Source organism: Berghia stephanieae, chromosome 11, assembly GCF_034508935.2.
Source record: "Berghia stephanieae isolate SIO BIC M18660-M18661 chromosome 11, UCSD_Bste_1.3, whole genome shotgun sequence".
Taxonomy (NCBI): domain Eukaryota; kingdom Metazoa; phylum Mollusca; class Gastropoda; order Nudibranchia; family Aeolidiidae; genus Berghia; species Berghia stephanieae.
This window is the reverse complement of record NC_088370.1, coordinates 44,008,806-44,034,380: the sequence shown is the minus strand read 5'-3', so window position 1 is coordinate 44,034,380 and position 25,575 is coordinate 44,008,806. Positions and strand designations below refer to the sequence as shown.

The following is a 25,575-nucleotide window of genomic DNA, read 5'->3' as shown; positions in this document are numbered from 1 at the left end:
TGTAGTGTTTAGTGGTCGTATTCACAATTCATTCAGAATCTAAATGACCATGCCTAGCTTGTGAATTTATTGGGTTTTCTAACAATACGACCACTTCTAGTTGTGTAATGCCTTTGGTTGTCTGTATGATTGTGTTCCTGTGAAGACTGTAAGTCTTCACGATCAAGTGCGCGTTCGTGCGCTACTTCATCAGTCGGTGGTAAGCGCTGGGGCTCGACCTCCGGATTAGTTGATTTCTAGATATTTGCCTCTGCGTTGATTATTGATGCGGCTTTTCTGAAAGGCAGCTCCCATGCATTATGAAGGGGTCGGATGTGGTGACGATTTCGACGCAGAAGTTGCCCATTGGCAGTCGAGATATGATAGGATCTCGGTTGTTTGTCGATGTTCGTAATGATACCAGTCTCCCATATCTTACTTCTTGGATTTTGGCTGGTAATGGGTTGTCCTAGTGATAGTGGTGGGAGTGCTGACGTGTTTCTGTCATGGTAATGCTTCTGTGCATGTTGTCGCTTTTTCAAGCTGTTGATTAATTTTTCGTTATTATCACCGGTTGGTATTCTTCGTGGGAGACCATCTCTTAACATTCTTCCCAAAAGCATCTGACATGGCGATGGGATATTGTTGTCGATGGGTGTTGATCTCAATGCTAGCATGGCTTTGTAGGGGTCAGTAGAAGTTTCAGCTGCCTTTAGTAGCGTTCTCTTGACCAGTTTAACTTGACTTTCGATAAAGCCATTACTCCGTGGGTAATGTGGTGAACTTGTATCATGTCGAAAGTTGAAGTGTGAAGCAAATTCTTTATAGGCATTCCCACTAAAGTGTGGTCCATTATCCGATCTAACGATTTGGGGTATTCCTTGTTCACTGAATATCTGTTTTGTCAAGGTGACAACTTTGTGGCTTGTGCTTTGGTTCTTGGGGATTTTTCGGATAAATGGGAATTTGGAAAAATAATCTGCAACAATCAAGTATTCTTCTCCCCACAAGTAGAATAGATCGGTTCCAACTGTGTGCCATGGACGTGGTGGAATGTCTGTTTGTATTAGTGGCTCCTTTGCCTGACTTGGTTGGTGTGCTTGACAGGTGTGGCAATTTTTTGTTTTCTCATCAATGTCTTTATTGATATTTGTCCAGTAAACAGCCGTTCTAGCTCTTAATTTAGTTTTTTCTGCTCTGAGATGGGGTTCATGAAGAGTTTTGAGAATTTGTGTCTGCATTGATTTTGGAATGATGATGCGCCTACTCTTCATAATTATGCCTTCTTCTAGCCCTATCTCATCTCTGAAATTCCAGTATGGTTTACAAAAGATTGGAACATCTTGTAATTTTTCGGGCCAACCTGTAAACACAAGTTCCTTTAATGCATTTAATTCCATGTCCTTTGCGGTTTCGCTCTTGATGTTTTGTAGAATATCTGTGCTGAATTGAGACATAACGCTTTGGATCTTAACATTTAATCCGGGTATTCGTCTTTGTTTTCAGGAGTTAGTCTTGATAAGCAGTCAGCAATTTGCATTTGTTTTCCTGGTTTGTACTTTATGGTTAGGTTATATGGCTGTATCCTTAACAGCATTCGTTGGAGTCTTGGAGGTGCAGCTTTTAAGTGTTTGATATGGATTGATTCGAGGGGTTTATGGTCACTTTCCACAGTGAACACTTGTCCATACAAATATGTGTTGAATCGTTCGCACCCGTAGACCACTGCTTGTTTCTTGGTCCGTTAGTGCTTTACTGGCAAATGCCACGGGCTGTCCGTTTTGGAGTATTGTTGCGCCCAATCCCTTCGTTGATGCATCTACTTGAAGAACGATGGGTTTTTTGCTGTCAAAGTATACCAATGTTACATGCTCTGAGATAGAAGATTTTATGGCTTCAAAAGCAGCAGTGTGACTAGCAGTCCATTCGAACGCATTTTCTTTCTTTAATAGTTCCCTTAGTGGGGAAGTGAGCGAACTGGCATTCTGGATAAGTTACCCATATATGTTGTGAGGCCCAAAAATGATTGCAGTTCTTGAATGTTATGTGGGGGTTTCAGGTTTTGAAGGGCGGACACCTTGGCAGGATCAGGTTTGACTCCATTTTCAGAGCAAATGATTCCGTAAAATTTTATTTATTTCTCTTTGATTTTACATTTGTCTGGGTTCAGTTTGAGACCTTTCTGTTCGCATCTATCTATCATCATCTTGAGATTGTTGTCATGTTCATCCTCATCCTTTCCGAATATTACACTGTCATCGGCTATGCCTACTATTGTTCCAGGGCATCCTTCAAAGGTTTGGTCGATCTTTGCTTGGAATATGTCTTGGCTCATGCTAAGTCCAAAGGGCATTCTTGTGAATCTGTATCGGCCGAAAGAAGAGTTGAATGTCGTCAGATAACTGGATTCTTCATCAAGTTCCACATTCCAGTATCCACATTTGGCATCTACAATGGAGAAAAATTTAGCTCCACTTAATTTAGGTAGAATTTTTTCTTGGATCGGAGTGACATGGTGCTCTCTTTTTATCGCTTTGTTGAGGTCTTTGGGGTCTAAACAGAGCCTCAGTCTTCCATTTGGTTTCTCTCTGTAGACCAAGCTGTTAACCCAAGCTGTTGGTTCCCCTTCCTTAATTTTAGTGATGATGTTTAGGTTTACCATTTCATCCAATTCATTCTTGATCTTGTCTTTTAGACTTATTGGAATTTTCCGAGGTGCATGAATTACTGGAGGGACATCTTTATTTATGTGGATATGATATTTTCCTTCAAATTTCCCAATTCCATTGAAGACATCTGGATATGTCTCAATAAGTTGGGTTTTGTTCTTAATTTTGGGGCTTTCTTTAATTTGGCAATTAAGTGTCACCAACTTGAGTGCCTCAGCTGAAGGGAGTCCCATGATGGCTGAACCTGCATCCTCTGTTACATAAAATTGTGCGTTATGTTGCACATTGTTGTGATAACATGGGATTGAACATGTTCCAAATTGTCTTATTTTATGTCCTCCATATCCTGTCAAAGTTCTGTTTGAAGGCATCAACGTCATTGGAGTTCCATCACTGTTTAGATTATCTGGGAACATTTTCTGATAAAGTCGTAGGGGTAGAGCGTTTCCTTGAGCTCCAGTGTCTACTTTGACTTTCAGGGTTGTCTTCTGTGTCTTGAATTTGGGTAGTGCAATTTGAAGTGTTGCAAAAACTTCATCTCTGCCTGTCTTATTTATTGAATCGATGTGTAATGATTCGAAAGTCATGTTATCTAAGTCATCATTGAGTTCGTGGATGGCTCTTGACTGCTTGGATTTGTTGTAATGTAGTTTGCGGCACATTTTGCTGTAGTGATTAGGTTTTTTGCAATAGTTGCAAATTTTGTCTCTAGCTGGGCACTTTGAAAATGGGTGAGGTGATGATCCACAGTTTTGGCACTGATTGGATGGTTGGTGAGTGGTGTGGCGTCGGGTTTGATTGGTTTTGCTTGAGATAGGTTTCAAGTTCTGTTTGTGAGGCAGTTTTCTCACTTCCTTGATACCGACGGCCTGGTTTGCTGCAAGGTTTGACAGTTGTGTCCTGGAACGAGCTATATCCAGTGCTTTGTCCAGAGGTATGTTGTCTTCTTGCAACAGTCTTTCTCTCACCTTTTCGTCCAACGTGCCACATATGATTCTGTCCCTTATCAAGGAGTCCTTTAAGTCAATGTATTCACAGTCTCCAGCCAGAAGCCGCAATTCCGTTACGAATTGATCAATTGATTCGGTTTCTCTTTGTGTCCTACTCTTGAACTTGTATCGTGCCATTGTTATATTCCTCTTTGGTTGGCAGTACTCAGTAAAACGAGAGAAAAGTGAAGCGATACTGTCTTCCTCCTCACACCAAGTATTGTAGATATCTCTACCTGCTTGACCCACGTATAGCAGAAAATAACTGCATTGCTGCTCCTCTTTCTTTTCAGCTAGGGGACCAGATAAAAGTAGCTTCATATGCTGAGACCACCTTTTCCAGTTTTCGGCGATGTTGCCGTTTTCGAAATCCATACATGGGGGTCTGTGGGCATCCATTGTTTTGGCAATAATTTAGACGAATAAACGGCAAATATTCTACAAATACTTATCTGGATTGTTTTTTTTTACTTCTGACACCATGTAATTCTTTCTCGTGATCCTTATTGAATTTAACCTGACTTAGATGATTAACGATAACACACATGATTTCATTTAATTGAGATTTATTTATTTGACCATGTCTATATCTAAAACAATAAGAAGTTGGGCGATTCACATACTAAGGCTGGGCGTTAGTCGATACCAGTACTCGTAATATTTACTACACATCATATCATGACAGGGGGTAACTACTCATGAACATGTCTGGCTAAAAACAAGGTGGCGTTTTTATGCACCTCCGTTAGCGGTGATGGTAAATTAATGAAAATGTTGCTGCATACGTCCATGAGGTTTAAATAGTTTTATATTGTAGTTTAGCTCGCTGCTTAGTGATTACCGATGTTTGTTTATACAATGACAATAAATTAAAAAATAATAACAATAATTTAACAAATCAAAAGTAAAAAGAAACATGGCACAAAATTAAAATCTAAGTTTTTTAAAAAACATGATAAAAAGTTGTTGAAAAAAAAAAACAGCAAGCAAAAAAAATCAAACAAAAATAAAGTAAATTAAAAAAAAAAAGTCTACAATGGGAGTCGAACCCGGTACTTTCACGATTAGAGTCTGTCAGCTTGTCTGCTGCGCTACGGAGCCACCCGGCCGTTCGACACATTTAGTCAGGTCTTCCTAAAATGTTATTTTACCTTCAATGCAACCTCTATTTTCTGGTTTTATATTTCGATTTTTTAAATTATTATTATTATTATTATATGAATTTATTAACAAAAACATCCTACAGATGTCACAATTATAACTTTCGCCATGTCCAAATACAGAAACACAATATCGCTGATGAAATTGAGTGGGATGCGCATGCGTGACGGAAGTGTATAAAAACGATCCGTTAAGATACACCGTCAGCGGAGGTGCATAAAAACTCTACGAAAAACAATCTCTATTTCTGCAAACGCTTGGGGAAATAAACTTGAACTCTCATTCAAATTCTCGAATGCTCTGCAAAATAATGCTGAACTTTATTTTCCCCGAATGCTTGGTAAAATAAAGTTATGGTTATACAGACTCCAATCCGAATAGCCTTTATGTTGAGGGGCCCAGTTTTTTTTTCTTCATCTTTTTTAATGGTCATTTTTTTGTTTGTTTGTTATTTTTTGTTGTTGTTAAGAAAAAAAACAAATGAGAGATTGCAAATTGCCAGCCGTCCAATACAAAAATTATTTTTATTATTTTTTGTTTGTTTCTACCCCAGATAATACCAGCTTACCTGGTCACTTACATCTACTGCTCCACAAAGTCATGCTAAGCCCTAGAATCTGTGGACTGTAACAAGTAATAAACACTTACATCTACTGCTCCACAAAGTCATGCTAAGCCCTAGAATCTGTGGACTGTAACAAGTAATAAACACTTACATCTACTGCTCCACAAAGTCATGCTAAGCCCTAGAATCTGTGGACGGTAACAAGTAATAAACACTTACATCTACTGCTCCACAAAGTCATGCTAAGCCCTAGAATCTGTGGACGGTAACAAGTAATAAACACTTACATCTACTGCTCCACAAAGTCATGCTAAGCCTTAGAATCTGTGGACTGTAACAAGTAATAAACACTTACATCTACTGCTCCACAAAGTCATGCTAAGCCCTAGAATCTGTGGACGGTAACAAGTAATAAACACTTACATCTACTGCTCCACAAAGTCATGCTAAGCCCTAGAATCTGTGGACTGTAACAAGTAATAAACACTTACATCTACTGCTCCACAAAGTCATGCTAAGCCCTAGAATCTGTGGACTGTAACAAGTAATAAACACTTACATCTACTGCTCCACAAAGTCATGCTAAGCCCTAGAATCTGTGGACTGTAACAAGTAATAAAACACTTACATCTACTGCTCCACAAAGTCATGCTAAGCCTTAGAATCTGTGGACTGTAACAAGTAATAAACACTTACATCTACTGCTCCACAAAGTCATGCTAAGCCTTAGAATCTGTGGACTGTAACAAGTAATAAACACTTACATCTACTGCTCCACAAAGTCATGCTAAGCCTTAGAATCTGTGGACGGTAACAAGTAATAAACACTTACATCTACTGCTCCACAAAGTCATGCTAAGCCCTAGAATCTGTGGACTGTAAGAAGTAATAAACACTTACATCTACTGCTCCACAAAGGCATGCTAAGCCCTAGAATCTGTGGACTGTAACAAGTAATAAACACTTACATCTACTGCTCCACAAAGTCATGCTAAGCCCTAGAATCTGTGGACGGTAACAAGTAATAAACACTTACATCTACTGCTCCACAAAGTCATGCTAAGCCCTAGAATCTGTGGACGGTAACAAGTAATAAACACTTACATCTACTGCTCCACAAAGTCATGCTAAGCCCTAGAATCTGTGGACGGTAACAAGTAATAAACACTTACATCTACTGCTCCACAAAGTCATGCTAAGCCCTAGAATCTGTGGACGGTAACAAGTAATAAACACTTACATCTACTGCTCCACAAAGTCATGCTAAGCCCTAGAATCTGTGGACGGTAACAAGTAATAAATACTTACATCTACTGCTCCACAAAGTCATGCTAAGCCTTAGAATCTGTGGACGGTAACAAGTAATAAACACTTACATCTACTGCTCCACAAAGTCATGCTAAGCCTTAGAATCTGTGGACGGTAACAAGTAATAAACACTTACATCTACTGCTCCACAAAGTCATGCTAAGCCCTAGAATCTGTGGACGGTAACAAGTAATAAACACTTACATCTACTGCTCCACAAAGTCATGCTAAGCCCTAGAATCTGTGGACGGTAACAAGTAATAAACACTTACATCTACTGCTCCACAAAGTCATGCTAAGCCTTAGAATCTGTGGACGGTAACAAGTAATAAACACTTACATCTACTGCTCCACAAAGTCATGCTAAGCCCTTAGAAGCTGTGGACGGTAACAAGTAATAAACACTTACATCTACTGCTCCACAAAGTCATGCTAAGCTTTAGAATCTGTGGACGGTAACAAGTAATAAACACTTACATCTACTGCTCCACAAAGTCATGCTAAGCCTAGAATCTGTGGACGGTAACAAGTAATAAACACTTACATCTACTGCTCCACAAAGTCATGCTAAGCCTTAGAATCTGTGGACGGTAACAAGTAATAAACACTTACATCTACTGCTCCACAAAGTCATGCTAAGCCCTAGAATCTGTGGACGGTAACAAGTAATAAACACTTACATCTACTGCTCCACAAAGTCATGCTAAGCCCTAGAATCTGTGGACGGTAATAAGTAATAAACACTTACATCTACTGCTCCACAAAGTCATGCTAAGCCCTAGAATCTGTGGACGGTAACAAGTAATAAACACTTACATCTACTGCTCCACAAAGTCATGCTAAGCCCTAGAATCTGTGGACGGTAACAAGTAATAAACACTTACATCTACTGCTCCACAAAGTCATGCTAAGCCTTAGAATCTGTGGACGGTAACAAGTAATAAACACTTACATCTACTGCTCCACAAAGTCATGCTAAGCCTTAGAATCTGTGGACGGTAACAAGTAATAAACACTTACATCTACTGCTCCACAAAGTCATGCTAAGCCCTAGAATCTGTGGACGGTAACAAGTAATAAACACTTACATCTACTGCTCCACAAAGTCATGCTAAGCCTTAGAATCTGTGGACGGTAACAAGTAATAAACACTTACATCTACTGCTCCACAAAGTCATGCTAAGCCCTAGAATCTGTGGACGGTAACAAGTAATAAACACTTACATCTACTGCTCCACAAAGTCATGCTAAGCCCTAGAATCTGTGGACGGTAACAAGTAATAAACACTTACATCTACTGCTCCACAAAGTCATGCTAAGCCTTAGAATCTGTGGACTGTAACAAGTAATAAACACTTACATCTACTGCTCCACAAAGTCATGCTAAGCCCTAGAATCTGTGGACGGTAACAAGTAATAAACACTTACATCTACTGCTCCACAAAGTCATGCTAAGCCCTAGAATCTGTGGACGGTAACAAGTAATAAACACTTACATCTACTGCTCCACAAAGTCATGCTAAGCCCTAGAATCTGTGGACTGTAACAAGTAATAAACACTTACATCTACTGCTCCACAAAGTCATGCTAAGCCTTAGAATCTGTGGACGGTAACAAGTAATAAACACTTACATCTACTGCTCCACAAAGTCATGCTAAGCCCTAGAATCTGTGGACGGTAACAAGTAATAAACACATCTACTGCTCTACAAAGTCATGCTAAGCCCTAGAATCTGTGGACTGTAACAAGTAATAAACACTTACATCTACTGCTCCACAAAGTCATGCTAAGCCCTAGAATCTGTGGACGGTAACAAGTAATAAACACTTACATCTACTGCTCCACAAAGTCATGCTAAGCCCTAGAATCTGTGGACGGTAACAAGTAATAAACACTTACATCTACTGCTCCACAAAGTCATGCTAAGCCCTAGAATCTGTGGACGGTAACAAGTAATAAACACTTACATCTACTGCTCCACAAAGTCATGCTAAGCCCTAGAATCTGTGGACGGTAACAAGTAATAAACACTTACATCTACTGCTCCACAAAGTCATGCTAAGCCCTAGAATCTGTGGACGGTAACAAGTAATAAATACTTACATCTACTGCTCCACAAAGTCATGCTAAGCCTTAGAATCTGTGGACGGTAACAAGTAATAAACACTTACATCTACTGCTCCACAAAGTCATGCTAAGCCTTAGAATCTGTGGACGGTAACAAGTAATAAACACTTACATCTACTGCTCCACAAAGTCATGCTAAGCCCTAGAATCTGTGGACGGTAACAAGTAATAAACACTTACATCTACTGCTCCACAAAGTCATGCTAAGCCCTAGAATCTGTGGACGGTAACAAGTAATAAACACTTACATCTACTGCTCCACAAAGTCATGCTAAGCCTTAGAATCTGTGGACGGTAACAAGTAATAAACACTTACATCTACTGCTCCACAAAGTCATGCTAAGCCCTAGAATCTGTGGACGGTAACAAGTAATAAACACTTACATCTACTGCTCCACAAAGTCATGCTAAGCCTTAGAATCTGTGGACGGTAACAAGTAATAAACACTTACATCTACTGCTCCACAAAGTCATGCTAAGCCTTAGAATCTGTGGACTGTAACAAGTAATAAACACTTACATCTACTGCTCCACAAAGTCATGCTAAGCCCTAGAATCTGTGGACGGTAACAAGTAATAAACACTTACATCTACTGCTCCACAAAGTCATGCTAAGCCTTAGAATCTGTGGACGGTAACAAGTAATAAACACTTACATCTACTGCTCCACAAAGTCATGCTAAGCCCTAGAATCTGTGGACGGTAACAAGTAATAAACACTTACATCTACTGCTCCACAAAGTCATGCTAAGCCCTAGAATCTGTGGACGGTAACAAGTAATAAACACTTACATCTACTGCTCCACAAAGTCATGCTAAGCCTTAGAATCTGTGGACGGTAACAAGTAATAAACACTTACATCTACTGCTCCACAAAGTCATGCTAAGCCCTAGAATCTGTGGACGGTAACAAGTAATAAAACACTTACATCTACTGCTCCACAAAGTCATGCTAAGCCCTAGAATCTGTGGACTGTAACAAGTAATAAACACTTACATCTACTGCTCCACAAAGTCATGCTAAGCCCTAGAATCTGTGGACGGTAACAAGTAATAAACACTTACATCTACTGCTCCACAAAGTCATGCTAAGCCCTAGAATCTGTGGACTGTAACAAGTAATAAACACTTACATCTACTGCTCCACAAAGTCATGCTAAGCCCTAGAATCTGTGGACTGTAACAAGTAATAAACACTTACATCTACTGCTCCACAAAGTCATGCTAAGCCCTAGAATCTGTGGACTGTAACAAGTAATAAACACTTACATCTACTGCTCCACAAAGTCATGCTAAGCCCTAGAATCTGTGGACGGTAACAAGTAATAAACACTTACATCTACTGCTCCACAAAGTCATGCTAAGCCCTAGAATCTGTGGACGGTAACAAGTAATAAACACTTACATCTACTGCTCCACAAAGTCATGCTAAGCCCTAGAATCTGTGGACGGTAACAAGTAATAAACAACATTGAATATAACAGCTTAAAAAAAAAAGAACAAAATATCAAACATGGAACGTTTTGTAAATTTGTAATTGTAACACATCGAACACTTTCTAACGTTTTCTTTGTTTTTATTGTTTTTTGAAGAAGGGTTTTGAGCCCAAAATGTTCCGTGTTTTGGTATTTTGATCTTTTTTTAATATGTTATATTCATTTTTGTTTACCATTTGTTTCACACTTACATTTCTCGTATTTCTGATACATTTTTCTTCATTCAGGAACCTTTCACAGAGTGAAAAGAGCATCATGGTCAAGAATTATGATCCGACGAAGGGGGCCACAAAAGTACCCGCCTCGTCCAGTGTGGGAGCTCTGTTTACTTGGATAGGGTAAATTGATAACGAAGCTCTGTTTACTTGGATAGGGTAAATTGATAACGAAGCTCTGTTTACTTGGATAGGGTAAATTGATAACGGAGCTCTGTTTACTTGGATAAGGTAAATTGATAACGGAGCTCTGTTTACTTGGATAGGGTAAATTGATAACGAAGCTCTGTTTACTTGGATAGGGTAAATTGATAACGAAGCTCTGTTTACTTGGATAGGGTAAATTGATAACGAAGCTCTGTTTACTTGGATAGGGTAAATTGATAACGGAGCTCTGTTTACTTGGATAGGGTAAATTGATAACGGAGCTCTGTTTACTTGGATAGGGTAAATTGATAACAAAGCTCTGTTTACGTGGATAGGGTAAATTGATAACTGAGCTCTGTTTACTTGGATAGGGTAAATTGATAACGAAGCTCTGTTTACTTGGATAGGGTAAATTGTTAACGAAGCTCTGTTTACTTGGATAGGGTAAATTGATAACGGAGCTCTGTTTACTTGGATAGGGTAAATTGATAACGAAGCTCTGTCTACTTGGATAGGGTAAATTGATAACGAAGCTCTGTTTACTTGGATAGGGTAAATTGATAACGAAGCTCTGTTTACTTGGATAGGGTAAATTGATAACGGAGCTCTGTTTACTTGGATAGGGTAAATTGATAACGGAGCTCTGTTTACTTGGATAGGGTAAATTGATAACAAAGCTCTGTTTACGTGGATAGGGTAAATTGATAACTGAGCTCTGTTTACTTGGATAGGGTAAATTGATAACGAAGCTCTGTTTACTTGGATAGGGTAAATTGTTAACGAAGCTCTGTTTACTTGGATAGGGTAAATTGATAACGAAGCTCTGTTTACTTGGATAGGGTAAATTGATAACGAAGCTCTGTTAACTTGGATAAGGTAAATTGATAACAAAGCTCTGTTTACTTGGATAGGGTAAATTGATAATGAAGCTCTGTTTACTTGGATAGGGTAAATTGTTAACGAAGCTCTGTTTACTTGGATAGGGTAAATTGATAACGAAGCTCTGTTTACTTGGATAGGGTAAATTGATAACGAAGCTCTGTTTACTTGGATAGGGTAAATTGATAACGAAGCTCTGTTTGAAATGTGAATTTGAATGTAAGCTTCGATTTAACATTCGAAAACAGATCAAATGGGCAGATCAAAGGGGTTTCCCCTTTATCAACAAAACAGGATGAATGAAACACGACAGACGAATGAGACGTTGTTAACAATGCCACTACCACATTATCTCATTCATCTGTCGTGTTTCATTCATCTTGTTTTGTTGATAAAGGGGAAACCCGAAACATATGCTTTCGTATATTAAATTGAAGCTTATATTCAATTTTGCCTTGTTATTTATTTCCTCAAGCTTCGACTTTGAGGAGCAACATTTACATTTCCTGGAACTGGAACACAAATTTAGAATAGCTTATTCTATCCTTATGTGGGTCGCTGGGTCCCTATAGCACAGTTGGTAGAGCACTCACTTCTCATGGAAAGGTACCGAGATTGATCCTGGGAGATTGTTTTTCAATTTTCTCCCCCCCCCTCCTCCCAATCATCCCCCGTCGAACCAGCAATGATTGGGTAGCTGGGTCATTTAGATCTGGTGGAAAGTACTTTAGGATAGACAAGCGTCCTATCCAAAAGGGTAGCACCCAATTGTTGTTGTCCGTTTCAACCCATAGAAACTGGGATGAATTTTGGTCCATGGGCATGATGGTTCTGAAGCAGGGTTGCCAATTTGGCAGATTTTCTGCCAAATGTCCTTTTTTTGGCAGAATTTGAAGTCGTCTAGGAGAAAAAAAAACGGTTTGGCAGTTTGGCAGATTTTATTTTCCACGTTTTTTTAATTGGGCAGATATTTATCTTTTTTGTAAATATAGTAGGTTTTAAATGAACGTTGCAGATTTTTGTGGTTTCAATTTTTTCCAAAAATGCTAAAATATCTCAACCTGTCTGAAAATAATTATGTGTTTGGATTGTTGTTGGTATTGGGGGGGGGGAGGTTTTGAGTAAAGTCAAAGTGACACCAATGCTAGAAAGCTGATGACTGTAAAAAGTAATAAACAATAATGTGTTGTGTGTGTGTGTGGTGTGTGTGTGTGTGTTTGGGGGGGGGGGGGGTTGTTGTAGTAAAGTCAAAGTGACACCAAGCTGCTAGAAGCTGTGGACTGTAAAAGTAATAAAACAAAAATGTGTGTGTGTGTGTGTTGTGTGTGTTGTGGGTTGGGGGGGAGGGTTGTTGTAGTAAAGTCAAAGTGACACCAAGCTGCTAGAAGCTGTGGACTGTAAAAACTAATAAAACAAAAATGGTGTGTGTGTGTGTGTGTGTGTGTTGGGGGGGGGGGGGGGGTTGTTGTGTAAAGTCAATGACACCAAGCTGCTAGAAGTAGTGGACGTGGGGGGGGGGGAGGGTTGTTGTAGTAAAGTCAAAGTGACACCAAGCTGCTAGAAGCTGTGGACTGTGTGGGGGGGGGAGGGTTGTTGTAGTAAAGTCAAAGTGACACCAAGCTGCTAGAAGCTGTGGACTGTAAAAACTAATAAAACAAAAATGGTGTGTGTGTGTGTGTGTTGTGGGGGGGGGGGAGGTTGTTGTATAAAGTCAAAGGACCCAAGCTGCTAGAAGCTGTGGATGAAAAACTAAATAAAACAAAAATGGTGTGTGTTGTTGTGTGTGTGTGTGTTGGGGGGGGGCGGAGGGTTGTTGTAGTAAAGTCAAAGTGACACCAAGCTGCTAGAAGCTGTGGATTGTAAAAACTAATAAAACAAAAATGGTGTGTGTGTGTGTGTGTGTGTGTGTGTTGGGGGGGGGGGGGGGAGGGTTGTTGTAGTAAAGTCAAAGTGACACCAAGCTGCTAGAAGCTGTGGACTGTAAAAAGTAATAAAACAAAAATGGTGTGTGTGTGTGTGTGTGTTGGGGGGGGGGAGGGTTGTTGTAGTAAAGTCAAAGTGACACCAAGCTGCTAGAAGCTGTGGACTGTAAAAAGTAATAAAACAAAAATGGTGTGTGTGTGTGTGTGTGTGTGTGTGTGTGTGTGTGTTGGGGGGGGGGGGGGGAGGGTTGTTGTAGTAAAGTCAAAGTGACACCAAGCTGCTAGAAGCTGTGGATTGTAAAAACTAATAAAACAAAAATGAATAAAACATCTTCCAAAAAAAAAAAAAAAGAACAAAATACCAAACACGGAACGTTTCGGGCTCAAAACCCTTCTTCAGCTAACAACAAACCCCCCCCCCCCCCCCCCCAAAAAAAAAAAAGCAATGAAGATATAAATGTATTACTTATAAATAAATTCCAGATAGAAGACTGAGATATTTTGTAGGTCATCTATCTGGAATTAAGTCGTGTATTTTTGTCTTTATTGCTTTTTGTTGTTGGCTGAAGAAGGGTTTGGAGCCTGAAACGTTGTGTTGTATTAATTTTTGTTTGATTCTAGTAAAGTGGTCGAGACTTTTACTCACAGCACTATCTATTTTTAAGATTAAATTCACAAGTTTGAGTAGATGACAGGGCAATCCGACGGTATGACGTCATTGATTTGCCAGTTACACTCTGTCTGTTTAATGCTACAGAATATCAGTATCAATAAATGATAATGATATTTTTCTCTCATTTCTTACTTGCAAACTGGCAACATCTTTGATATTAAAACTGATCACTGAGATTAGAGAGAGACAGTGAGAGATAGAGAGAGAGAGAGAGAGAGAGAGAGAGAGAGAGAGAGAGAGAGAGAGAGAGAGAGAGAGAGAGAGAGAGATTAGAAAGAGAGATTAGAGAGAGACAGAGAGAGAGAGAGAGAGAGATCGAGAGAGAGACAGAGTGAGCGAGTGAGAGAGAGAGAGAGAGAGATCGAGAGAGAGACAGAGTGAGTGAGTGAGAGAGAGAGAGATAGAGATAGAGATTAGAGAGAGACAGAGAGAGAGAGAGAGATCGAGAGAGAGAGACAGAGTGAGTGAGTGAGAGAGAGAGAGAGAGAGAGAGAGAGAGAGAGAGAGAGAGATCAATATCCTTGTATTTTATTTAATGTTCATGTATTTCTTGTAAACAGCAACCAGATCAAAACCGATGAATTCTTCTTTTTCTCTTTCCACAGAACTCGAGGGGACTACAGCAGCGTGGAACGTAAGGACAAAGCACTGAAGGGCTGGAAGAGGAGGGTGCATCCCAATACAGCAGAAGGAAGGTTTTTTGTAAGGAATTTTGACATCCTGGATCAAAATAAGATGAATAGGAAGATTTATAAATTGCTTTTCCTCAGATTAACCATGATTAATGTTCTCCACAATAATTCCTATATCTCACCAGGCCATTTTATACTGTACTCATCGGCTGTTTGGCTTTTTTTTTTGGTTTTTGTTTTTTATTCTGACATTCTTACAATAACTGTCACTGCTTGTAGTCAGATACTTATTCATACTTGAGTTGTTTGGAGTAATGTTTGTTAAGTGCCTGACTGAAGGACTCATTTTTCAGGACCTGAATTTTTTTTACGATCACTGTCACTCATCCGACCACTGATCATGCTTACCAATGCCTGACATTTGTGATTAGCCAAGATCCTGTACAGCTCTTTGAGAGTTATTTGGCAAACAATTCTTTCTTTTATTTCTTTTTTTATTTTTTTTTTTTACATTCCAAGATTTTTCTTCAACAAAGAAGACGTAAGAAATATTGGGTTCTCAAGCTGTCTTTTCAGAAATGTATTTATGTTAATGTTGTTGTTGTTGTTGTTGTTGTTGTTGTTGTTGTTGTTGTTGTTGTTGTTGTTGTTGTTGGCTGAAAAAAGGGTTTTGAGTCCGAAACATTTTGTGTTTGGTATTTTGTTCTTTAATACAGCTGTCACGTTTATTTTTTATTTATTACAATGAATCCATTCCATGATAAATTGTTGATCCATAACTATTACAACTATTTTGTTTTTATCTCCTTGAATTTACGAACTTTTGAGTTTTCAAGTATGCATGTCTTGTGTTAACACCCCCCCCCCCACACACACACACCACTCACACCCCCCATCCCCACACACATACCCCCCACACACACACATGCACACAACCCACACCCACCCATACCCCCCACACACGCAACACCCCCCCCCCCGACACACACACACGCACACAACCCACACCCACACATACCCCCCACACATGCACCCATACCCCCTCACACCCCCACACACCACACACACACACACACACACACACTCCCCTCCCCTCCCCTGCCCCGCCTTCCTCACTTTAAAATATACAGGTAGAGTTACTGTGCCCTAATGAAACCACCCCCCCCCCCCCTTTGTCTTACTTTTTTTCGTCTGCTTTTGATTGTAATTCCAATTTTTTTAACAATCCTTTTTTTTTTGTTCCCTTGACTGCCGCTGAAATGGCCTAACACTAACGATGTCACAAGCGTTACAAAACCCTTAAGAAGAAAACAGTTTGCTGTTGATATCAAGCATGTTTAGTGGATATTGGATATTCATCATCATCATCATCATTGCCTTTTTCACCCTGGGTCAGGGGACAGGCCACAGACAAACAGTTTCCATCCTTCTCTATCATCATCATCATTGCCTTTTTCACCCTGGGTCAGGGTACAGGCCACAGACAAACAGTTTCCATCCTCCTCTATCATCATCATCATCATCATTGCCTTTTTCACCCTGGGTCAGGGGACAGGCCACAGACAAACAGTTTCCATCCTCCTCTATCATCATCATCATCATTGCCTTTTTCACCCTGGGTCAAGGTATAGGCCACAGACAAACAGTTTCCATCCTTCTCTATCATCATCATCATTGCCTTTTTCACCCTGGGTCAGGGTACAGGCCACAGACAAACAGTTTCCATCCTCCTCTATCATCATCATCATTGCCTTTTTCACCCTGGGTCAGGGTACAGGCCACAGACAAACAGTTTCCATCCTTCTCTATCATCATCATCATCATCATTGCCTTTTTCACCCTGGGTCAAGGTATAGGCCACAGACAAACAGTTTCCATCCTTCTCTATCATCATCATCACTGCCTTTTTCACCCTGGGTCAGGGTACAGGCCACAGACAAACAGATTCCATCCTTCTCTATCATCATCATCATCATCATTGCCTTTTTCACCCTGGGTCAGGGTACAGGCCACAGACAAACAGTTTCCATCCTCCTCTATCATCATCATCATCATCATTGCCTTTTTCACCCTGGGTCAGGGTACAGGCCACAGACAAACAGTTTCCATCCTCCTCTATCATCATCATCATCATCATCATTGCCTTTTTCACCCTGGGTCAGGGTACAGGCCACAGACAAACAGTTTCCATCCTCCTCTATCATCATCATCATCATCATTGCCTTTTTCACCCTGGGTCAGGGTACAGGCCACAGACAAACAGTTTCCTCCTTTCTATCATCATCATCATCATCATCATTGCCTTTTTCACCCTGGGTCAGGGTACAGGCCACAGACAAACAGTTTCCATCCTCTCTATCATCATCATCATCTTGCCTTTTTCACCTGGGTCAGGGTCCAGGCCACAGACAAACAGTTTCCATCCTTCTATCATCATCATCATTATCATTGCCTTTTTCACCCGGGTCAGGGTACAGGCCACAGACAAACAGTTTCCATCTCTCTCTATCATCATCATCATTCATTATCATTGCCTTTTTCACCCTGGGTCAGGGTATAGGCCACAGACAAACAGTTTCCATCCTTCTTCTATCATCATCATCACATGCCTTTTTCACCTGGGTCAGGGTACAGGCCACAGACAAACAGTTCCATCCTTCTTCATCATCTCATCATCATCATCATTGCCTTTTTCACCCTGGGTCAGGGTACAGGCCACAGACAAACAGTTTCCATCCTTCTCTATCATCATCATCATCATCATTGCCTTTTTCACCCTGGGTCAAGGTATAGGCCACAGACAAACAGTTTCCATCCTTCTCTATCATCATCATCATCATCATCATTGCCTTTTTCACCCTGGGTCAGGGTACAGGCCACAGACAAACAGTTTCCATCCTCCTCTATCATCATCATCATTGCCTTTTTCACCCTGGGTCAGGGTCCAGGCCACAGACAAACAGTTTCCATCCTTCTCTATCATCATCATCATTATCATTGCCTTTTTCACCCCGGGTCAGGGTCCAGGCCACAGACAAACAGTTTCCCTCCCTCTCTATCATCATCATCATCATTATCATTGCCTTTTTCACCCTGGGTCAGGGTACAGGCCACAGACAAACAGTTTCCATACTTCTCTATCATCATCATCATTATCATTGCTTTTTTCACCCTGGGTCAGGGTACAGGCCACAGACAAACAGATTCTCTCCCTCTCTATCTTAAGCTAACTTTTTCTTTATATATCTCGTTCCATGTCTTCGTAAATTCTGGCATTGCAGAAACTCTTTGGTCGCCCAAAGATTTGATTTGTCCACCTGTGTTTCTGTAAAAAAAAAATTCATTTTACGGAAGGGGTGTTAACCGTGGGTGCCAGTTTTCCGGTTCATGCCAGAATTTTTTCGCGATAGTTTCGCGATGAAGTCAAATACCTCCAGTTTCAGTGTTTTGAGTAAAATAACCTAATAGCATTGGTAAAAAAAAATCAAATTGATTTCTTCATTGTGTCAATTTGTTTGCCGTGTAATCATTTAATGATGGTATAAAAACGGTGAAGAAATAAGAGTAAAGTTTAGGCCGCATTTTCAGTAGGAACATTTTCTGGTTTGGCAAAGTGTCGAGATTTTAGTTTCAAGTTTCAGCACTTCTTCCTACTGGCACCCATGGTGTTAACCCTTCGACAACCCCCACCCTGGAGGACCAGGTGACTCAAAAAGAGGGAGTCACACACCATTAGTCGCCATTTCAACCCGCTGGCTTGACATTGGGGTATTCTTGCACCCTGTCTGTTGAGGGACTCCGGACACCACACAGGGGAAATTGGATGGATATTGCGTTTTATAAATGCCCAAGGTTTTACTGACTGAGTTAAGGGACTTTTCAATTATCCTAAATGGGCCTCTCGTTGAATTGTGTTGACGTTTTTCCCTTCTTTCACTTTTAGGTTGTCATGGCAACGTGGCTGACAACAGCTGCCTTAGGTGCCTTCATGTGGAACAGACGGAAAGCTTCCAAAACCCAGCCAGGACAGGGAAATACGTCATGATGGAACTCAAGTCAAACCCGATAGGACGCTGTCACTGTCAGAAGCTGTGGAATGTGGAAAGTTATAGACAAAAATGAATATATAACAGTTTTATAAAAGGAACAAAATACAAATCACGGGACGTTTTGGGCACAAATCCCATCTTCAGCCAAATACAAAAGACAATGACAACATAAATTAAATATACATGACTAGAATAACAACCGAATTGATGGTAGAGAAATATAAGGCACATATTTATGTTTTCATTGATTTTTTGGTTTGTTTTTTTTTGTATTTGGCTTAGGAAGGGTTTGAGCCTTAAACATTCCGTGTTTGTTATTTAGTTCATTTTTTGAAGCTGTCATTTTTCATTTTTGATCCATTTTGATGGCTGTTTTACGAAGGACTGGTGGGGTCTTGTGTCCTCCCATGATGGCAAGGGAGATCACTTGCTGTGTCTTCTTTCCCCCCTTGAATATATATATATATATATATATATATATATATATATATATATATATATATATATATATATATATATATATATATATATATATATGTGTATATATATAGATCTGTTTTCCAACTTCCTTTTTGTCTTTGTCTTATAATGAGATTACTAGGTTTTGTCCTGGTCCCAGCCAGAGTCTTTTGCTGGGAGGGTAACAGACAAAGTAGAGTTATATGTAGTTTTGGGAGATTATTATTTCTCTCCTGTAAATCATTTCTCTGTTATTTACCGTTATATTTTTGTTTTGATTATATAATGAATGGGGAGGGGGGGGGGAGGGGGGGGGGCGAAGTGGTCGAGTGGGTAAGGCACTGCACTGTGACCTGGAAAGTCCAGGGTTCGAGCCCCGCTTCAGGCATTTTCATTTTTTTCCTTGGGCAAGATTATTAACCCCCAATTTGCTTACGTTGGACAGCATGGGTGATTCCTGTTGACATCAGACATCTTATTTGATGAGTTATCTATATTCCTTCACGGAATTCCTAGGCTACGATATCTTATGACGTCGTGACGGAAGGGCATAAAACAAACTATAACTGAATAATGTATTGTAAACATTTAGGGTATTCCTCTGGGGACCTGCACGTCTGCCAGGATGAGACTTTTCGATGATCTCAAACTAAGTACACTGATAGTGATGAGACTTTTCAATGATCTTAAACTAAGTACACTGATAGTGATGAGACTGTTCAATGATCTCAAACTAAGTACACTGATAGTGATGAGACTTTTCAATGATCTCAAACTAAGTACACTGATAGTGATGAGACTGTTCAATGATCTCAAACTAAGTACACTGATAGTGATGAGACTTTTCAATGATCTCAAACTAAGTACACTGATAGTGATGAGACTTTTCAATGATCTCAAACTAAGTACACTGATAGTGATGAGACTTTTCAATGATCTCAAACTAAGTACACTGATAGTGATGAGACTTTTCAATGATCTCAAACTAAGTACACTGATAGTGATGAGACTTTTCAATGATCTCAAACTAAGTACACTGATAGTGATAGAATGCTCTTGGAATCTACATCTCTTCTCTATTCCTTACTTTTCTCTAATCCTTTAAATTGTTAAGCTAGAATTTCATTTTCTTCAGTTTTACTGCGGCTCAAATGACCTATATATATCTATCTATAGCAAGAGCCGTGAAACCCTTAAAAGCCCAAACAGATAGTTGTATTTATTTATAATCACGATTGATATTATGACAAAGTTTGTAAATAATAACCACTTATTATTATTATTATTATTATTATTATTATTATTATTATTATTATTATTATTATTATTATTATTATTATTATTATTATTATTATCATTATTATTATTATCATTATTATTATTATTATTATTATATTATTATTATTATTATTATTATTATTATTATTATTATATTATTATTATTATTATTATTATTATTATTATTATTATTATTATTATTATTATTATTATTATTATTATTATTATTATTATTGGAATAATAAAAATCAACAAACAAAAATAAATGAACAAAATATTTTCTCGTATGTTTTATTTTCTTTCATTGTGGTCTAGAGGTATGATACTCGTCTTTGGACTGGAAGGCCAGGGATTGAATTCCTCTCTGAGCAGCACATTTTTTAATCCTTGGAAAAGAATCCTTACTCACATTCTCTCACTATACTCAGGTGTAAAATGAATACATGGCTTTTTTTAACGACGTCGCTGTTGGGGAAAAAATTGTAATATCGCCTAACAGATATCAAGTCTCGTCCTACATGTTTAAGTATTGTTGTTGGCTTGGAACCCCATGTAAATTGCCTTGAACACGTTTAGTGGATATTACGCTTGTTATAAATGATCAAGGTTTTATTTTTCCATTGTAGAGTTATGTTACCATGTGATCTTATGGCATATGCAAAAGGTGCTGATTTGGCACCTTATGTTCTACCAAATGGTGCTGCTTTGGCACGTTATGTTCTACCAAATGGTGCTGATTTGGCACCGCATGATCTACCAAATGGTGCTGCTTTGGCACCTTATGTTCTACCAAATGGTGCTGCTTTGGCACCATATGTTCTACCAAATGGTGCTGCTTTGGCACCTTATGTTCCAGCAAATGGTGCTGATTTGGCACCGCATGTTCCACCAAATGGTGCTGCTTTGACACCTTATGTTCTTCTATAAGTAAGTAAGCAAATGTTTCTGCTCAAAGTTTAAAGAAAGAAATAACAAGTCATATGGAATGTAAGCTTTGATTTAACTAACGAAGACGAAGGATGAGGATGTTTCGGGTTTCCCCTTTATCAATGAAACACTAAAGACGAATGAGTGATGTAGGCGGAAGTTGTGAGCATTTTAACTAAAGGTATACCATTAATATTCCTTATTTCCCAGACCGGGTAGATCATTATTTATGATGTAAAATTGGTAGCAAATATTTAAAAATAAATATGAACATGTGAATGAGTACCTGCCGGGAGGCAATGGTGGATTTTGGAAGAGTGTTAGTACAAAAATGATGCCTAACAGACAACTGGTACTGAATAAATAAAAATTTGTCTCCGTGTGGTCTGTTGGGGGAATAGATGAAGTATTGGGAAGCGCATTCCGCATGGGTCGTCTATGAAAATACATTGGCATCACCTTCTCAAAGGACTTGAAATGGGGGAAACACATTAACAAAATAACCCAAAAGGCAAGCTCCACCCTCGCGTTTCTCCGCCGAAATCTTAGCCACTCCCCAACGTCATGCAAACAAAACGCCTACATCGCACTTGTGAGATCACAATTGGAATACGGAGCAGTTGCCTGGGACCCCTACCTGAAAGAGGATATTCAAAAACTTGAGAGAGTCCAGAGACAAGGCGCCGGTTCATAACTGGGAACTATAAGAGCAGAACCCAGGATGCATGACAAAAATGTTAGAAGAAAGAAACCTCATCAGCCTCCAACAAAGAAGAAAAGAAACCCGTCTGTCATTCATGTTCAAGATTATAACAGATCAAATACCATCAATAAAGGCAGACTCCTTTTTCACGCCACGACCAAACAAAAGAAAAATCCGAGCACTTACTTTTGCCAACCACATAACTGAAAACCCCATTGAGAGATACGCCACAAACAATTCGAACTTCTTCAAAATCCCACAGACAAGAACACAAAACTACAGAAATTCTTTCTTCATTAGAACTATCTCGGAGTGGAATGGGCTGGATGAACTGGTCATCATGGCACCACACCTAAACGATTTCAAGGCCCGACTGACATGGGCCCGCGCCCAATGAGGACGCCGCACAAATACAACCAGACCATTGTTTTCTTCAGCGCCAACCATACAGATACAGAATGTGAGTTAAGAGCTTTTTTGAAGGGCTCAACCATGCGCCTCTCAGAGCGAGACTCGAACACAAGACCTTCTGATCCGAATGCTTGTGTCATACCACTACAGCAGCTTTAGTTCTCCGTGTTCTTGTTATAATCCAATTTCGTTCACGGCTTATGACATCTGGACATCCTTCCAGTTCCAGACATGGAGCTGACCATCCTACTGATGTTGATGCGTGGCCGTCGAAAACCCAAGGCCTGATCGTAGCAATCGTTTAGTTATAGCCTGACACGGAGACCAAAAAGACAGGCATTTTGAAGTCATTATTTGTTTTTTTGCACCGCCTAGTGAGTTGTCGTTAGTAGAGCTCATGGAAACAAGTGGTCTCATTGGTTGAACTATTGAATACAACTCACGATTTGTTTTCTTTTGTGGCCAAAGACTGGCATTTTGACGTCCTTTTTAGGTCAGTATCAGGCCATAGCTTTACGAATGCCACGGTATCAGGCCGTAGCCATCGTTAACTTATAGCCTGACATTGACCTAAAAAGGACGTCAAAATGCCAGTCTTTGGCCACAAAAGAAAACAAATCGTGAGTTGTATTCAATAGTTCAACCAATGAAATAACTTGTGTCCATGAGCTCTACTAACGATAACTCACTAGGCGGTGCAAAAACAAAATAATGACGTCGAACTGCCAGTCCTTTTGGGTTCCAGTATCAGGCTATAACATAACGATGGTTACGCTGATACTGACCAAAATATGACGTCACAAAAGAAGATGACGATCACCAAACGAATATGAAAAGTGAGTTGTTGTTAGAAGTACTCACGGAAACACATGAGTCTATTGGTTGAGCTGTTGATTACAACTCACAATGGGGTTCAACAGTCGTGACGTCACTTCCTTCGTAATGACACATAGCAACTGGTTCTAAACTATCAGAACAATGGTGGACGTCATTATCTCCATTACTGCCCTTATGAAATATTTCTCTGACGAGCATAAAAGTGTATCCAGAGGAGAAAAATATTATAAATCTGATCATGTTTTGACTTTTATACATTCTGATCACATGACATGGGGAAACGTTCTAGCAATATGAAGGAAAAAAAGTACCGATTTTTTTCGTTTAGAACCAAGCTGATGGTTGCTAGCGGACGTGACATCAGACTATTGATTCCAATTATCACACGATTTTCTCGATCATATTATAAACGTTTAAGTTTACACATAGTTTTCTGCTCTTCTTCTATTGATCAAGCGGTAGAACAGTTGTTAATTTTACTTATACACATATCATCGATAGAAAAATCGGTGTAGTTCGCTATGTTTACCAATCACTGCCATTGTCGTTTACATTTTGACGACTGTCCGAGAGGCGTGGTTATCTAGGTTTCTATAGCATTGCCTTTATTCATTCATCAGGGTCTATTTCAAGGGAAGACTGGAATAACCCAGCGTCAGCCGCAGTGCAGCACATTGAGCTAGGACGAGGTGACTTGCTCAACGCCACACAGCGCAGTGGGTATTTGAACCTAGGTACGCAGGAAAGATCTAAGAACTACCGCTGGGCCACGCTGCCCCTCGCAAAGCTCATAGTCTGTGGCACAGACTCCCGTCCTGCGTTATCTGTGGTCTGTGGCTCCGCGTGCTGGGCAGTGTTGCCAGGTGCCTTTGCAGAAATCCCGCCAACTTTATGCCAGAAATCCGCCAAATTCGCTAACGTTATTCTACTTCACCTGCGACATTTGCCCAAGATCCGCCAAAAATCCGCCATTTGCATGACGTAACGATAGTAGGTAAGTATAGACTTAATACCCGATCCTCGACCGCTGTATAAACGTAACACACCATTCCCACCTCACTTACGCCGCGGTCGTTTAAACGTAACACACCTTTTCCAAGTGACACGGCATCAGTTGTAGAAACGTAACACAGACCCGACCTTGATTCAGTAAAAATTCCATTGTGTTCTTTATGAAATAAAAGCCGAAGTTTGATTGGTTGATATTATTAGTTTCAGCCAATCAGCAAACAGTTTATTTAAGCTGTTTGGGTTGAGTATGAGGCTAGTTATTGACGTATGAAATGACGCGATCAAACCCGAGTGACGCTATATGTTAGCTACGTCATTCAAACTTGCTAGGAAAGTACTGGGAACCGGTCGTTATTTCCCGTTGACCCCAATGCGGTAGGCCATGGCTATTTGATTAAAAACACCAATAATCAACAATAACGTGTTGTCTTAGAATAAAAATTGTGCTACTTACCTAGTTACAACTGATTCCTTTTTAAAGACATGAAGATTCGGAGTTTCGATTTTGTTTTAGCGGGAGTTAGAATATCGGGTATTGTTTTTACCTTCCGTTAATCTGAATTAGGTTGTGTAATAGTACACTCACAAAAAGAAGGGGGGAGGGGAAGAAGAAATAGACGTGATTGCTATATTTACTTTTTTAAAGTATTGATATACCAATCATCAAAAATGTATAAAAGTCAATACATGATCATATTTATGTTTTTCTCCTCTGGATACACTTTTATGCTCGTCGGAGAAGTATTTCATAAGGGCGTCTGCCATTGTTCTGATAGTTTTGAACCAGTCACTAAGTTACGAGGGAAATGACGTCACGAATGTTGAACACTAATTTACACTCCATTTTACACCGAGTTAAGCAAATGACCCATGAACCCAGTAGTTCAAAGTGTAAAGTTTAAATTTTAAGTTCACTTCCGCTAGCGCTTGAGTAAGTCCGCTAAGTTTGTTTTGATTTGATGGGAGGGCATGAGAATTAGAGTTGTCCTTGCTACCTATCCGAGTAAATAAATAATTGATCTAGATTGAATGAAGAACACTGACACTCGAGATGAAGAGGAGAATCTGCCTGCATTGAATGATGAGCCCAGTCGTGTGTTAGATTTAGATCAATTTTGTGTCAGTCTGACATAATCG

At 39.7% G+C, this 25,575-nt stretch overlaps 1 long non-coding RNA gene across 1 annotated transcript in view; it reads left to right on the top strand.

Annotated features, from left to right (window-relative positions):
* LOC144957190 (uncharacterized) overlaps positions 1–19,298 on the top strand; it is a 20,725-nt gene extending 1,427 nt beyond the window's left edge. The window contains exons 2-4 of the long non-coding RNA XR_013642095.1: positions 10,523–10,633; positions 14,737–14,833; positions 18,707–19,298. This is a non-coding gene — a long non-coding RNA (uncharacterized LOC144957190). The remainder of the gene's footprint in view (positions 1–10,522; positions 10,634–14,736; positions 14,834–18,706) is intronic.
* The last annotated feature ends 6,277 nt before the right edge of the window (positions 19,299–25,575 follow it).